This window comes from Rhinopithecus bieti, unplaced genomic scaffold, assembly GCF_001698545.2.
Source record: "Rhinopithecus bieti isolate Rb0 unplaced genomic scaffold, ASM169854v2 scaffold_315, whole genome shotgun sequence".
Lineage (NCBI taxonomy): Eukaryota > Metazoa > Chordata > Mammalia > Primates > Cercopithecidae > Rhinopithecus > Rhinopithecus bieti.
In genome coordinates, this window is record NW_016803481.1 from 2,317,110 (window position 1) to 2,333,859 (window position 16,750).

Consider the following 16,750-nt stretch of genomic DNA (forward strand, 5'->3'; position numbering starts at 1 on the left):
TTTTTTTTGAGGCAGAGTCTTGCTCTGTCGCCCGGACTGGAGCGCAGTGGCCGGATCTCAGCTCACTGCAAGCTCCGCCTCCCAGGTTTACGCCATTCTCCTGCCTCAGCCTCCCGAGTAGCTGGGACTACAGGCGCCCACCACCTCGCCCGGCTAGTTTTTGTATTTTTAGTAGAGACGGGGTTTCACCGTGTTAGCCAGGATGGTCTCCATCTCCTGACCTCGTGATCCGCCCGTCTGGGCCTCCCAAAGTGCTGGGATTACAGGCTTGAGCCACCGCGCCCGGCCGAGAGCCTCTTTAAACACAGAGCTCCCCAGCCCCTTCTTATAAAACACTGTGAAATATATCATACTTTTAGAAAAGAACAAAAACACACGCATGTATGTACAGTTGAAAAATAATTATAAAGCCAATACGTGTGTAACTTTCACCCAGGTCAAGAAATAAAATATTGTCAGAACCCTAAAAGCCCCCTGCGTGGCCCTTCCTAATCTACTTTAGATGTTTAAAGTTGCAGCTAAGAGCTCCCTTCCTAAGCAAGTCTGAAAAATACTGGGTTAAGGGATTCTTTCCTGAATGCCCCTATAGCCATATTCACTGTTAAATCTTGTATGTTCCCGTTTTCTCTCTAGGTCTCAGAGGCTCCGAAATTTTGCTCTCTCCCTACCCCTGACCTCTACCTCCCAGACTCAAGTAATCCTTTTGCCTCAGCCTCCCAAGTAGCTGGGACTATAGGCACCCGCCACCATGCCTTTTTTTGATTTTCTGTAGAGACAGAATCTCACTGTGTTGCCCAGGCTAGCCTTGAACATCTGCACCCAAACAGTCGTCCTACCTCAGCCTCCCAAAGTGCTGGGATTACAGGTGTGAATCACTGCATCTGGCAGATTTTTTTTTTTTTTTTTTTTGCTAATATCAAGGACTTCTAGCTTTTTTCCTTTATATTTATCTGTTGCTTTCTATTCACTTTTCCCCTCCTTCCCCATCATAAGTCATCACTGACCATCTTTCATGAATACAACAAATCATTCCTTCCCAAAGATGGAAATAATTGTAGAGTACAAACCATACACAGGCCACTAATTACAGGGACAGACTGGTTACATAATCCAGTTCTGTTTATCATTTTTCATTAGAATACTCGAAATACAGGAGACATTTAATAAATATTTTTGAATAGTTGAAAGTTTCTTGGAATAGCTCCTACTATTCCTGTCCAGAATGTTCTTCCTCTTGGTTACTAAAGAAACCATCAGATTCCTAGTTCTTCCTTGATTTTCATTTTCTTTTTTGAGGTGGAGTTTCACTCTTATCACTCAGGCTGGAGTGCAGTGGCGCGATCTCAGCTCACTGCAACCTCCGCCTCTCGGGTTCAAGCAATTCTCCCACCTCAGCCTCCCGAGTAGCTGGGATTACAGGTGCCTGCCTACACCCAGCTAATTTTTGTATTTTTAGTAGAAATGGGTTTCACTATGTTAGCCAGGCTGGTCTCAAACTCCTGACCTCAGGTGATCCACCTGCCTTGGCCTCCCAAAGTGCTGGGAGTACAGGCGTTGGTCACCGTGCCCGGCCTGCTTTTCTTTTTCTAAGTTAAGTATCCTGTGCCCCTCTGGGGCCAGACACCAGAGAGTCAGTCCTTCTGTGCCTTTTACCATTTATGTTTCTTTATTGAAATTTATAAGACCTCCAGTTCAGTATTGAATAAGTGGTGAATGCAGGCACACTTTTGTCTTGTTGATTCTAAAGACAATGCATTCTCTTCCTGCCTTCCTTCATTTTTCTCTCTGCCTTTCTCTCTTTCTCACTCTCATTCTCTCTCTCTCCTTCCTCTCTTTCTTATTCTCTCTTTCTATCTCTCCTTTCACCCAGGGCCTTTTATTAATGAATATCCTGCAAGATTGAGGAAGGAGACCGGCTAGAGCAGGGGAAGTATGGCTATATTCAGAAACTCTAATATTGGCATCAGGCTCTGTTTCTCTACTTTCTTATGGTGGCTTCTTTCTGAGGTAGGGTCTTCTCTCCTATTCAGACAAATGGCCACAACAACTCCAGGCTTTCAGTCTTCTAAATTATCAACCCAGAGAAGACAAAGTGCCTCTTTTCTAATACTTCCAGCAAAATTCTGGGAGTGAACACTCTGGCTAATTGGTTCAGCCTGGGTAAAAAGCCTGTTCCTGCAATCAAGGTGATATTATCATTGGTCAGACCTGACTCACCTGCCCACCCCTGGGGGAAAGTGGTTGGTGAGGTCAGCCCCATTTGAACCATATGAAGTTATTAAAGGTGTTTATCCAAAAGAAAATAGGATTGTTGTTCACACTGGGGCCTGTCAAGGGGTGGGTGGGGAGAGGGAGAGCCTCAGGAAGAACAGCTAATGGATGCTGGGCTTAATACCTAGGTGATGGGTTGATCTGTGCAGCAAACCACCACGGTACATGTTTACCTATGTAACAAACCTGTACATCCTGCACATGTACCCTGAACTTAAAATAAAAGTTGAAGATAAACAGAAAATAGGCGTGTTGTTACCTGAAGAAGACGGTGTGGATATTCGTAAACTAACACAACAGCTACCTGCTATAGGCAGCATCTGAGCTGGGTTTGCAGGATGGACAGGATTTAAGCCTAGAGCAATAAAGAACAAGGGAGAGATAAATGGTACATGTGGAAGCCAGGGAAGTGCAGTGTAGACGGTTGAACCAGCAGCCTGGCCCCCCAGGAGGCCCCATGATAGTGAACAGAGAAGCCTTGTGTCTTCCTTGTTTCTTACTAAAATACTTGTTTGTAGTATTATTATTTTTTATCTTTAAAGTTTGCATATGTATACATAGATATGTATGTATGTATGTATTTTTTTTTAAGAGACAGAGTCTTACCTGTCGCTCAGGCTGGAGTGCAGTGGCACAATCACAGCTCACTGCAGCCTCGACCTCCCAGGGTCAAGCAGTCCTCCTACCTCAGCCTCCTAAGTAGCTGGGACTACTACAGGTGTGTGCCTCCACACCTGGCTAATTTTTTCCTTTTTTATAGAGAAGGGGTCTCCTTATGTTGCCCAGGCTAATCTCTAACTCCTGGGGCCAAGGAATTCTCCCACCTCAGCCTCTCAAAGTGCTGGGGTTACAGACACGAGCCACCACACCCAGCAACAATAATTTCTTAACATAATCTAGTAATAAAATCTTCATTCAAATTTCTATGATTGTCTCAAAAAAAACCACTTTTATTTATAAGTTGGTTTGTTTAATTAAGATTCAAACACAGTCCGCACATTGCATATGGTTATGTGTCTCTTAAGTCCTCTTTTTTCAATAAACTTTTGAGGATTAACTTTAAGTCTCTTTTAATCTTTAATATCCTCTGTTCTCATCCCCCCTCCCCCCCCCGCCACCTCATGTGTTTATTTGTTGGAGAAACTGGATTTTACAGGGTTTGACTGGGCAGCACCTCCCCAGTCATAAAAACTGAGTTGTTTAACATGTTTCTTTCTTTGGAGCTCTTGCCTCTAAACTGAAGATAGGTCTAGAGGCTTGATTACACTTAGGGTAATTTTCTTTTGTTTTCTTTCTTTTTTTGACAAGTCAACTTCATAGGTGGTGGTGTGTACTTTCCATTGCATCATAACAGGGGGCACGTCATGTCTGGTTCTCTTTTTGTTTGTTTGTTTTGTTTGTTTTCTTTTTGAGACGGAGTGTCGCTCCGTTGCCCAGGCTGGAGCACAGTGGCACGATCTCGGCTCACTGCAAGCTCTGCCTCCCAGGTTCACGCCATTCTCCTGCCTCAGCCTCCCGAGTAGCTAGGACTACAGGCACTCGCCACCACACCCGGCTAATTTTTTGATTTTTGGTAGAGACAGGGTTTCACCATGTTAGCCAGGATGGTCTTGATCTCCTGACCTCGTGACCCACCTGCCTCTGCCTCCCAAAGTGCTGGGATTATAGGCGTGAGCCGCCGTGCCCAGCCATGTCCGGTTCTTTTAAATGGAATACTTCCACTGCTTCAGCTTTCTGAAAGATGTGAGCATTTCGGGTACATACTATTTATTAGATCTAAAAGTTCCCTTTTGTTCCTAGTTTGAAAAGACTTTTCAAAAACTGTAAATGGATGCTTAATTTACTAAATGCCCTTTCTGCATCTATTTAGGTATTTTCTTTTCTGCTTTGGATAACAGGATTTTCTGTCCTCATAAATTAAGTTAGGGGATGAGCTCTATTTTTTTCAGTTCTCAGGAAGAGTTTGTGTTGGATTGGAATTTTGACTTCTTTGAGTGTTTTGGTAGAATTTGCTTGTAGGTCTTTCTATGTGGACCTGGTGTTTTCCTTGCGAGAATATTTAAAACCACTGATTCAATTTCTTGAATGGTTTCAGACCTATTCAGGTTTTCTACTTCTTAAGTCAGTTTCAGTGAGTTATGTTTTCCTATGAATTAGTTTGTTTCATCTAAGTTTTCAAAATTATTGGCATCAAATTTTCATAATATTTCCTTTTAATGTCACCTTTTCCATTGCTAATATTCTGTACTTATGTCTTTTTTCATTTTCTTGATCAATATTGCATAGGGTTTCTTGTTGTTTCCTAAAGAAGAGGGTGTGGAACTTTTGGCTTTCATGGTCTTCTCCATTCTAAACTTTCCTTTTCACTGATTTCTACCCTTTATTATTTCCTTTTTTTTGAGACGGAGTCTCGCCCTGTCGCCCAGGCTGGATTGCAGTGGCCTGATCTCAGCTCACTGCAAGCTCCGCCTCCCGGGTTCACGCTATTCTCCTGCCTCAGCCTCCCGAGTAGCTGGGACTACAGGCGCCCACCACCTCGCCCGGCTAGTTTTTTTGTATTTTTTTAGTAGAGACGGGGTTTCACCATGTTAGCCAGGATGGCCTTGATCTCCTGACCTCGTGATCCGCCCGTCTCGGCCTCCCAAAGTGCTGGGATTACAGGCTTGAGCCACCGCGCCCGGCCCCCTTTATTATTTCCTTTCTACTTTCTTTGTATGTGTTCTGGTACACTTCTTTAAACTTTTTTTCTTTACATTAATTAATTTTTTTTTTTTAGAGAAGGGTCTCACTATGTTGCCCAGGCTGGAGTGTAGTTACTATTCACAGATGCTATCAGAACTCACTGCAGCCTAAAATTCCTGGGCTCAAGCAGATCCTCCCGCTTCAGCCTCTTGAGTAGCTGGGACTATAGGTGACATTGCATCCGACCAAACTTCTTAAGTTGAATACTTAGTTCCCTATTTTTTTTTTTTTTAAGACACAGCCTAGCTTTGTTGCCCAGGCTGGAGTGCAGTGGCACAATCATAGCCCACTGTAACCTTGAACTCCTCCCTCAGCCTCCCAAGTAGCTGGGACTATAGGTATGTACCGCCATGCCTAGCTAATTGTTATCATTTTTTTGTAGAGATAGGATCTCCCTATGTTACACAGGCTAGTCTAGAACTCTGGCCTCAAGTGATCCTCCTGCCTTAGCCTTCCAGAGGGCTGGGATTACAGGCGTGGGCCACAGTACCCAGACTTTTGTTTCTAATATAGATGTTTAAGGTTATTAATTTTCTCTCCAGTTGCTGCCTCAGTCACATTCCTCTACTTATTTTCATTATAAAATAGTTTGAAAATGTTTTCTATTTTATTTAAACTAATTTTATTGCTTCTTTTTTGGCTCATGAGCATTAGGAAGTTAATTTCTATTTCTATGACTTTTTTTAAAGTTGAGTTTTACTTTATATTCAGTGAAATGCACAGATCATGTGTGTTGTTTGGTAAGTTTTACCAAATGTAGATACCTGTCTAAATCACACATCTATTAACATAGAGACCGTTTTCATGACAGCAAAAACGTATGCTTTTTCTATCAGCTCTTTCTCTTCCCTGCACAACGTGAAGCAAGGACTATTTTTATTTTTAGCATCACAGAATAGCTTTGTCTTTTATAAAATTTAACATAAATGGAATCATGCTATGTGATTCTCTTTATGTCTGGGTTCTTTTCTCCATTACATTGTTTTTGAGCTTTTTTCATGTCGTTGCTTATATTTTATTGTCATTCTCCTTCCTGTTTTTCTTCTTCTTCCTCCTCTTCCTTGTTCTCCTCCTCCTCTTTCTTCATAGTGTCACATTTCATGAAAATACCACAATTTACTTACCCATTCTCCTGTTGATGGATATATGGGCTGTTTCCAGTTTGGGGCAAATACAAGTGAAGTTGGTATGAGTGTTTTTGTACAAGTGTTTTTGTAGACTATGTTTTTCTTTCTCTTGGGCAAATACCTAGAAGTGGAAATGCTGAGTCATCTGGTAGATGGGTGTTTACCTTCATAAGAAGCCAAACAGTTTTCCAAAAAAGTTCTACCATTTCATACTCCTACCAGGAAAATCCTAATATTTGACATTTTATGTCTTTAATTTTAATTATTCTAGTGAGTAAAATATTATATTCTAGTTGTTTTTAAATTAGTTTTATGATTTTATAATGTATAGTTTACATACAAAAAAGACACACATATTATTGGGCATAATTTGGCAAGTCTTGACAAATGCACACACCTGTGTGTGTAACCACCACCTCTAATCAAGATATAGAACATTTCTGTCACCTCAGAAGATTTCCTTATGCTTCTTTACAGTCAATTACACCCACTTCTGCCCCAGGTTACAATCTCATTTCTACCACTTTATATTGGTTTTGCCTGTTCTAGAATTTTACATAAATGGAATTACACATGTTGTACCCTTTTTTGGTATGGCTTCTCTCAGCATAACTTTTTTTTTGAGATTCATCCATATTTTTGAGTCTAATGTTATTTATTCCTTTTGACTGTGGATGTGCCACAACTTGTTTATCCATTCTCCTGATGATTGACATTTTTTTTTTTTCATTTCTGGCTAATTATAAACAAATCTATGAATATTCTTGTACAATAATTTTTTGGATCTATGTTTTTATTTCTCTTGGGTAAATTCCTAGGAGTAGAATGGCTAGACTATATGAAGGTGTTTGTTTAACTTTTCAAGAGACGATCAAACTGTTTTTCAAAGTAGTTATCTATCAACACCTGTGAAAAGAAGGGAAGAGGAAAACCAAAGAAAAAAACAAAGTGGTTACATAATTTTATATTCCCTATAACAGCGTATGAGAGTTTCAGTTGCTTTATATCCTTGCCAACACTTGGTATGGTTTTCTTAATTTTAACTATTCTATTATGAGTGTAGTGGTTTTAATTTGCATTTCCTTGATCATTTCATAGGTGTTAATTTTTTTTTTTTTTCTTCTTTGAGACAGAGTCTCGCTCTGTCGCCCAGGCTGGAGTGCAGTGACTGGATTTTGGCTCACTGCAAGCTCCGCCTCCCGGGTTCACGCCATTCTCCTGCCTCAGCCTCAGGAGTAGCTGGGACTACAGGCGCCCGCCACCTCGCCCGGCTAGTTTTTTGTATTTTTTAGTAGAGACGAGGTTTCACCGTGTTAGCCAGGATGGTCTCGATCTCCTGACCTCGTGATCTGCCCATCTCGGCCTCCCAAAGTGCTGGGATTACAGGCTTGAGCCACCGCGCCCGGCTGATAGGTGTTAATGTTGACCATCCTTACACATGCTACATATTCTTCTATGAAGTATCTGTTTAAACATTTCACCTGTTTTTGTGGACTATCTTCTTCTTATTGAGATGCAAGAGATATTTTCATATTGTATTTATAAATTATTTGTCAAATATTTTCTCCTAATGTGTAACATACCTTATCATTTACTTAAATAGACCTATTAATAAGCAGATTTTAATTTTGATAAAGTACAGCTTATCAATTTTTTATGGTTAAGGCTTTTCTTGTTTTAGCTAAGAAATCTCTGTCATTCCAAGTTCATGATAGTATTTTCCTTTATCTAGAGACTCTGTGGTTTTAACTTTTATATTTAGGTGGTGATCCATCTCAAATTAATTTTTGTGTATGTGATGAGGTAAACATCAAGATATATTTTTTCCCATATGGATATCCAATTGTTCCAGCACCATTTTTTAAGAATGTTTCCCCATTCATTTCTTCTGGTGCCTTTGTAAAAATGTAATTGACTATTTATTATTAAATTCATTTCTGACTCTGTTCTGTTCCATTTGACTATCTGCCTATCTTGACATCAATACCACACTGTCTTGATTATAATATCTTTATAGTAACCAGCAATGTAAGTCCTCCAAATTGGTTCTTTTTTTCAAGATATTTTTGTTTTATTTTGCTGTTACTATTATATGTCCTTTGCATTTTCATGTACATTTTATCATCAGCTTCTCAATTTCTACCAAGAAAACAAAAATCAAAATAACACATGCTGGAATTTTGCTTGGGATTACATTGACTATAGATCAATTTGGGTATAGAGATATATCATCCATGAACTTGGTATATCTCTCCATTTAGTCTGGCTTTTAAAAATTTCTTTCAGCAATGCTTTTCAAGTTTATATGTAGAGATTTGTTTATTTTATTTTTTAAGACAGGATCTCAGCCTGTTATCCAGGCTGGAATGAAGTGGCATGATTTTGGCTTACTGGAGCCTTGACATTGTGGGCTCAAGCAATCCTCTTGTCTCAGCCTCCAGAATAGCTGGGGCTACAGGTGCATGCCACCACACCTGGCTATTTTTTCTTTTTTTTTTTTTTAAGAGATGAAGTCTCATTATGTTGTCAGGCGGGTTGTAAACTCCTGGCCTCAAGTGAGCCTCCTGCCTCAGCTTTCCAAAATTTTGGGATTATGGGAGTGAGCCACTGCACCCAGTCTATATGTAGAGATATTAAACAAATTTTGTCAAATTTGTTACCAAGTATTTTATGTTCTTTGCTGATCATGTAAGTGACAGTTCTTGAATTTCATTTTTAAAATTTTTTTGTAGCTAGTATATATACAATTAACTGTCATATATTGACCTTGTAGGCTTTGATCAAAGTTTATATTTTATTGAAAGTGAGTTTTTTTGTAAGTTCCTCAGGAATTTCTTTATTTGTAAGTAGAGAAAATTTTACTTCTTCTTTTCCAACTTTACTTGCCTTATTTCACAGGATAGGGCCTCCAGTACAATGTTGGCTGTAAGTGGTGTGAGTCAATACTCTTGCTTTGTTCTTGATTTTTTGGAAGAAAGCATTGGGCTTTCCACCTTTAAGTGTGGGATGTTATTAAAGATTTTTTTTTTTTTTTTTTTTTTTGAGACGGAGGTTCGCTCTGGGCCCCAGGCTGGAAGTGCCAGTGGCCCAGATCTCAGCTCACTGCAAGCTCCGCCTCCCAGGTTTTACGCCATTCTCCTGGCCTCAGCCGTCCCGAGTAGCTGGGACTTTACAGGCGGCCCGCCCACCTCGCCCGGCTAAAGTTTTTTTTTGTATTTTTTAGTTAAAGGGACGGGGTTTTCAACCGTGTTAGCCCAGGATGGTCTCGATCTCCCTGACCTCAATGAATCCCACCCGTCCTCGGCCACCAAGAGTGCTGGGAAAATTACAGGCCCTTGAGCCACCGCGCCCGGCCCTATTTAAAGGATTTTTAAGAGGCTTTGTTTAAGTTTAAAGTTTCCTTTGATTCCTAGGTTGCTGAGAGTTTTAATTATAAAATATTAAATTTTAACAATTATTTTTTCTGTAGTTATTGAGATGATAAAATTATTTTTCTGCTTAACTCTGTACACATGATAAACTATATTGATTGATTTTCAAAATGTTAAACTAACCTAGCATTCTTGTGGTAAGCCCCACTTAACCATGGTACATTATCTTTTTTATGATGACTAAATTTGATTTGGTGGCTGCTAATTCAATTTGTTAAGAATTTTTGCATTTATATTCCTGAGGATTATTTGTCTATGATTTTATTTTCTTATACCTTACTGGTTTCGTACTCTTTTGAAAGAGTTTGTTTAATGTTGGCATTATTTATTTCTTAAATGTTTGAAATAAATCAGTAATTAAACCAACTGGACTTGGAGTTTTCTTTAGGAAAAGTTTTAAACTATGAATTCAATTTTTTAAATATTAATGGAGATTTTCTTTTGTATTAGTTTCTGTAATTTTATCTTTCAAAGAATTTGCCCATCTCATCTAGGTTATTGAGTTTGATGGTATAACCTTGTTCAAAATATTTCTTTGTTATCCTTCACTGTCTGTTGATTCTATAGTGATGTTCCCTTTTTCCTTACTAATATTTTATTTCTTCCCTTTTTGTCTTGATCAGTTTATCTAGGGGTTTCTTAATTTTATTTATCTTTTCAAAGAAGTAACTTTTGATCGTGTTTGTTTTCCTTATTTTCTTTTTTCTGTTTTATTGATTCTGGCTTTAATATTGTTTTCTACCTTCAATTTATTTTGGGTTTAAATTTCTTTTCTCTTTCTATCTTATTAAAGTGGAAACATGTATCAGTAAGTTTTAAGTCTTTATTTTCTTCTATACTCATTTAAAACTCTGAATTTCCTAAGCATTGCTTTATCTGCATCCAACATATTTTGGTGTGTTATGTTTGCAATACTATCCAGTTCAAAATATTTTCTAATTTTCTCTGTGATATTTTTTCTTTCTGATCTATGGTTATTTAGAGGTTTTTATTTTTAATTGCTAAGAACTTGTGGATTAAAAAAAAAAGGAAGACTTCATGAATTTGCATGTCATCCTTGTACAAGGGTCAGGCTAATCTCTGCATCATTCCAGTATTAGTCTATGTGCTGCTGTAACAAGTACTTGTGGATTTTACATGTATCTCTCATTTACTGATTTCTAATTTATTTCCATGTGGAGAGAGTATTATCTGTGCAATTTAAGTCTTTTTGAAATGCATCGAGACTTATATTATGGCTCAGCATATGGTCTATTTTGGTTAATATCTGATGTGCTCTTGAAAATAATGTATGTTCTGGAGTTGTTGGTTATTTTCTTCTGTAAATGTCAATAATGTTAAGATAGTTAACCTAATTCATATCTTTTCAAATGTAATAGATTTTTTTTTAGTCTATTTGACCTATCACTTCCTGAGAGAGTAAATTTTGTTGTTGTTGTTGTTGATACAGGGTTGCTCTAAAAACTATAATATACATTCTTAATTTATCATAGCCTACCTTGCATTAATATTTTTGACTTATCAGAAGTGAATATGATACAAGATATTCCACTTATCTACTTCGCTTTCATTGTGCTACTGTTACTGCTCATTTTACCTTCGTATGTCATAAACCCCACAATGATGATTCTCCCTTTAACAACACATGTTTTAGAGAAATTAAGAAATAAAAAAGTGTCTTTATTTTCACTACTACACTAATGAGGAAAGAAAAATTATTTTATATTCATATACTTACCATTTCTGGCATCTTTCACTGGGGAAGGGTGTGCAGAACCCAACTTTCTAACTGATATAATTCCCTATTTCCTTTCAGCCTGAAGATCTTCCCTTAGCACTTCTTTTTATTGTCTGTGTGTGTGCAGGTCTACTGTTGATGAACTTGCTCAGCTTTTACCTATATAAAAATCTTTTATAGTCCATCTTTGTGCTTTCCATGTCATATTTAAGAAATATTTGCCTAACTGAATAGGTTTTTTTTCTGTTGTTTATTCTAGAAGTTTTATGGTGTTGCCTTTTACATTTAGGTGTATCCATTTTTAGTTAATTTTATGTATGTTGTGAGGTAAGAATCAAGGTTCATATCATTTCTATACAATTGTTCCAGCACCATTTGTTGTGAAGATTATCCTTTCCCCATCAAACCTTGTTGAAAACTGATTGACAATATGTATGCAGATCCACTTCTAAATTTTCCAATCTGTTCCACTGTCCTATAAGTATCTCTCTGTAATAACACTACATTGTCTTGATTATTACAGCTTTATAAGAAGTCTTGAAATTGGGTAGTGTTAGTCTTCCAAGTTGGTTCGTCTTTTAAAGAATTGTTTTGGCTCTCCTAGGTCCTTCGCATTTCCAAATAAACTTTAGAATCAGCTAATCAATTTCTACAAAAAAAATCTGGATGGAATTTTTCTTAGAATTACATTGAATATATATATTGATATGGAGAAAATTCAGATTGTAACAATCTTGAGTCTTTGGTTCATAAACACGGTATATATCTACATTTATTTGGATCTTCCCTAAAATCTTAGAGTAATAGTTTTATAATTTTCAGTCTTCTAAATTTGAAGTTATACATCTTTTTCAAATTTATTACCATTCCACATTTTTGATACCATTGTGTTATTGCTTTTTAATTTCAATTTCAAATTCTGCCTTGCTAGTATATGGAAATTATCATTTGTGTATTGACCTTGTGTTCTGCAGCCTTGCTTACTCACTCATTACTGCTAGTAGCTTTTTTAGTAAGTTTTGGGGAACTTTTACACAGATAATCAAGCTGTCTTCAAAGATAGTTTGATTTCTTTCTTCATTTTCAATCTAGATACCTTCCTTTTTTCTTTTACTTTCTTTATTGCATTGGTTAGGATCACCAAAGCATGGTTAAATAAAAGTGGTAGAAGCATACATGTTACCTCCTTTCTGATCTTAGGGAAAAACATTAAGTCTTTCACCATTAAGTATAATATTAACTATAACAGTTTTGGGGGGGTGCCCTTTATCAGACTGAGAAAAGTTCACCCTATTCTTGTTTCTCTGTGAGTTTTTTCTTTCATGTAAATAAATTTTGAATTTTTTTCAAATGCTTTTTCTGTATATACAGAGATGATTGTATTAGTTTATTTTTACTAATGTGATGAATTACATTTATTTATTTATTTATTTTTTGAGATAGAGTCTCACTCTGTAGCCCAAGCTGGAGTGCAGTGGTACGATCTCAGCTTACTGCAACCTCTGCCTCCTGGGCTCAAGTGATTCTCATGCCTCAGCCTCCCAAGTAGCTGGAACTATAGCTGTGAGCCACTACGCCTGGCTAATTTTTTGTATTTTAGTAGAGACGGGGTTTCACCATGTTGCCCAGGGTGGTCTCAAACTCCTGAGCTCAGGCGATCTGCCTGCCTCAGCCTCCCAAAGTGCTGGGATTACAGGTGCGAGCCACCACATCCGGCCTACATTGATTTTTGAGCATTAAAACAACTACAAGGCTTATCCTGCGATAAATCTCACTTATGATATATTATCCATCTTAAATATTGCTGCATTTGATTGGCTAAAATTTTGTTTAAAGCTTTTACTTCTATATTTATGAAGGATATTGGTTTATAATTTCCTTTTCTTGTAATGGCTTTATTTTATTGCAATTTGTATCAGGTTTTGCTATTAGGGTAATGCTAGACTCAGAAGAAGTTTGGAAGTGTTTCCTCCTCTTCTATTTTCTGGAAGACTTTGGGTAGAATTTGTATTATTTGTTCCTTAAATGTTTGGCAGAATTCATCAGTGAGCCCATTTGGGTGTGGAGTTGTTTTGTGGGAAGGCTTTTACCTATAAAGTTCATTTATTTCATAGTTATATTAATAGCAATGGAGCTATTCACATTATTTCTTCTTGAGTGAGCTGTGGTAGTTTGTGTTCTTTAAGAACTTTGTCCATTTTCATGTAAGTTGTCAACTTTATTAACATAAAGTTGTTCATAATATTCTGTTACTATCCTTTTAATGTCTAGGATTTGTGGTGATGGTCTCACTCTTGATAATCTCTGTCTTCCCTCTTTTATTTCTGATTAGTCTGACTAAAGACTTATTCATTTGTTGATCCCAATGAATCAATATTTGGTTTCATAAATTTTCTCTATATTTTCTATTTGCTTTTCTTTAAATTCTTATCTTTATTATATCTTTTCTTCTGTTTATTTTGGGTTCAATCTGTTCTTCTTGTATTAAACTTGAAGGTTAAAGTTGAGGTCATTGATTTGAGAGCTTTCTTGTTTTCTAATACAAATGTTTAATGTCATAATTTTCCCTCCATGCTCTACTTTAGCTGTATCACACCAATTTCATATGTCTTCATTTTCATGTAGTTCAAAATATTTTCTAATTTCACTTGTGATTTTTTTATTTGACTCATGAGCAACTAGAAGTGTGCTATTTCATTTCCAATTATTTGAAAACAGTAGTATCTTTCTGTGCTTATTTCTAATTAAATGCCATGTGGTCATAAAACATACTCTCCGTGATCTGAATTCTTTTACATTTGTTGAGGCTTGTTTCATGGCTCACATCATGTTCTACCTTGGTAAATATTTTATCTGCCCTTGAAAAAACGATCTTCACCCACAGCTGGTGCAGTGTTTTTCCCATATTATTAGGTCAGATTGGCCGACGGTTATGTCTTCTATATCCTTACTGATATTCTGTTTATTTATTCTATCAGTTATTGAGAGAGAGATGCTGTTTTTGGCTTTGTTACTGTAGTCTAGAATAGCTCTTACTCTAGAACTACAGTGGTTTTACTTTTAAGCTATGGACTTTCTGGTGTCTCAACTGAATGCAAGGTGCTGTTTAGTAAGGCCTAGCTGGTCAGACCTCCACAATTCCCCACTGCTGTATACACTTCAGCATCTCTAGTCCACTCACAAATTTTTGCTCCACAGATTCGAGCTGATACGTCACTCAAGGGGAAGTCTGTGCAGATATCTGAGCTCCTTCTGTGCACAGCACCGTACCCCATCCAATTCCAGCTGCCTTGGCAGCCTCAAACTCCAGGCACCGTTTCTTCTTCCCATGAGACCATGGCTCTGTTTGGGCTCCACTTCTCTGTGTGGTAGTTTGGAAAGTGGCCCCGAACAGGAAGCTAAGGTGAATCTGGAACTAGCCTTTTCTGTGGGTAGTACAGTATGGAGCAGCTAGTTGCAATTCAATAGCTATTTGTTGAATGAGTGAAGGAATTCAGTGGGATCCGCACACTGCCTATTAAGGTTTTAAATGTGTCTACGTCTGAAAGAAGGGAAGCCTGTGAAGCTGAAATAATGACGATGATGGATGATGGGGAACCAGCAAGTCCCAAGTTGTAAACTTGGGGAACAAGCTTGTCTGGGGGTTCAGAAGAAGAAGAAACCATCATATTACACATCTGGGTAAAATCATGTGGATATTCCCTTTTTCCCTTTCCCTATGGGGAGCTCTGTTTTATCAAAAGGCAGTGTTGGAAGCAACAGAGTTGGGTTTGAGCAGTGGTGTCCAAATATTTTAATCACATCCCCCATTAGTAAAATAGAAATTTAAATCATCTTCCTAATATAGGTAAATTTATTTATTTATAAATTATTTTCATGTATCATAATTGGCTAGTGTCTCAAGGCATAATATGCACTTAAGGTGATGCTTACCATTAAGGATAGTAAACGAATTCATTCTCAAATTATATTCTTGGTCATCTTGGGCTTTATGGCTGGCTTTATATCATATCCGATTATGTGAAAACGAGTGTGACCTAGAATAGATGAAACACCTTGAGATGTTCTAATATTTAATAGTTCGTTCCTCACTTCAGGGGATTTCATTGGACACCTATGTTGGAGACCTTTTGCTTAGGGAAAAGGCCTTTGGGAAGTCAGGGGGCCTGGCTGAGGTCAGCACCTGGTTTCCTTTGAGAAGCTGCCAACTCTCCCAGCCAGAAGCACACTCCTGCTGCCATCTCCTGCACTGCTCTCGCTGGTAATGTTAGTAACGAGGCAGCTGGAATGGGGAAACCCAGCAGCCCTCAGTGTGAAACCTTGTCACAGCTTTGTCACTAGCTGGCTCTGGGACCTTGAGCAAGTTGATTCTGTGGATCTCAGCAATCTCAGATGGAAACACAGGTCTCATCTAATTTCCAATCCCATCTTTCTATAAGAAGTAGCTCAGTATAGCGGCTTCTAAAAATCCTGGGTTCAAAATCACTTAACATCTATGTGGCCTTGAGTGAATGAGTTAGCTTTTCTGAGCCTTGTTTTCTGATCTATAAAATGCAAACACACTTTACTTGTGAAGATTAATTGAGATTATATATATAAATCAAAAAAACCAATATTTTTCTATATCTCCTGCACCTGTGGCTCTCAAGTTTTATATGGGGCGTCAGAATCCATGGGAAACTGGGCGAAATAAACGTTCTGCCCCGGCCTCCCCACACCCCGTCCCGCCCCATTCCTCCCATCCCACTGCATCCCTGATTCTGAATCAGAGTTTCTGGGATGGAGGCCCACAATCTACATTTATTTATTTATTCATTTATTTAGAGATGGCATCTCACTGTGTTGCCCAGGCTGGAGTACAGTGGTACAATCTCAGCTTACTGCAACCTTCGCTTCCTGGGTTCAAGCAATTCTCCTGCCTTAGCCTCCTGAGTAGCTGGGATTACAGGTGCACACCACCCTGCCCAGCCAATTTTTGTATTTTTAGTAGAGATGGGGTTTCACCATGTTGGCCAGGCTGGTCTTGAACTCCTGACCTCAAGTGATCCAACCGCCATGGCCTCCCAAAGTCCTGGGATTACAGGCATGAGCCATCACACCCAGCCCGGCAATCTGCATTTTGAGGGACTCCTGCCTGCTTGCACTGCACCAGTCTGTGTATACCACCTGCCACACCAAGTACAGAGTCTTACACTTGGAAGTGTTCAAAAGAAAACAAAAGGGCAAGACAGGAGAAAGCAAGCAAAACAAAGGGCCTGTGCTCCTGCAGGTCAAACAATCCCCAGCTAGGCTACTCAGCACACCACCCACAGGTCTAGGCTTGCCAGCCCAGCCTAGCCCAGCCCTGCTGGAAAGTTCGCTGTGGTCAGACCATGTTTTTCAGCTCTCTGCTCTCCTCTGCCGTGGCTGTGTTTTGACAGGTGTATCCAGGGCTGGCGCAG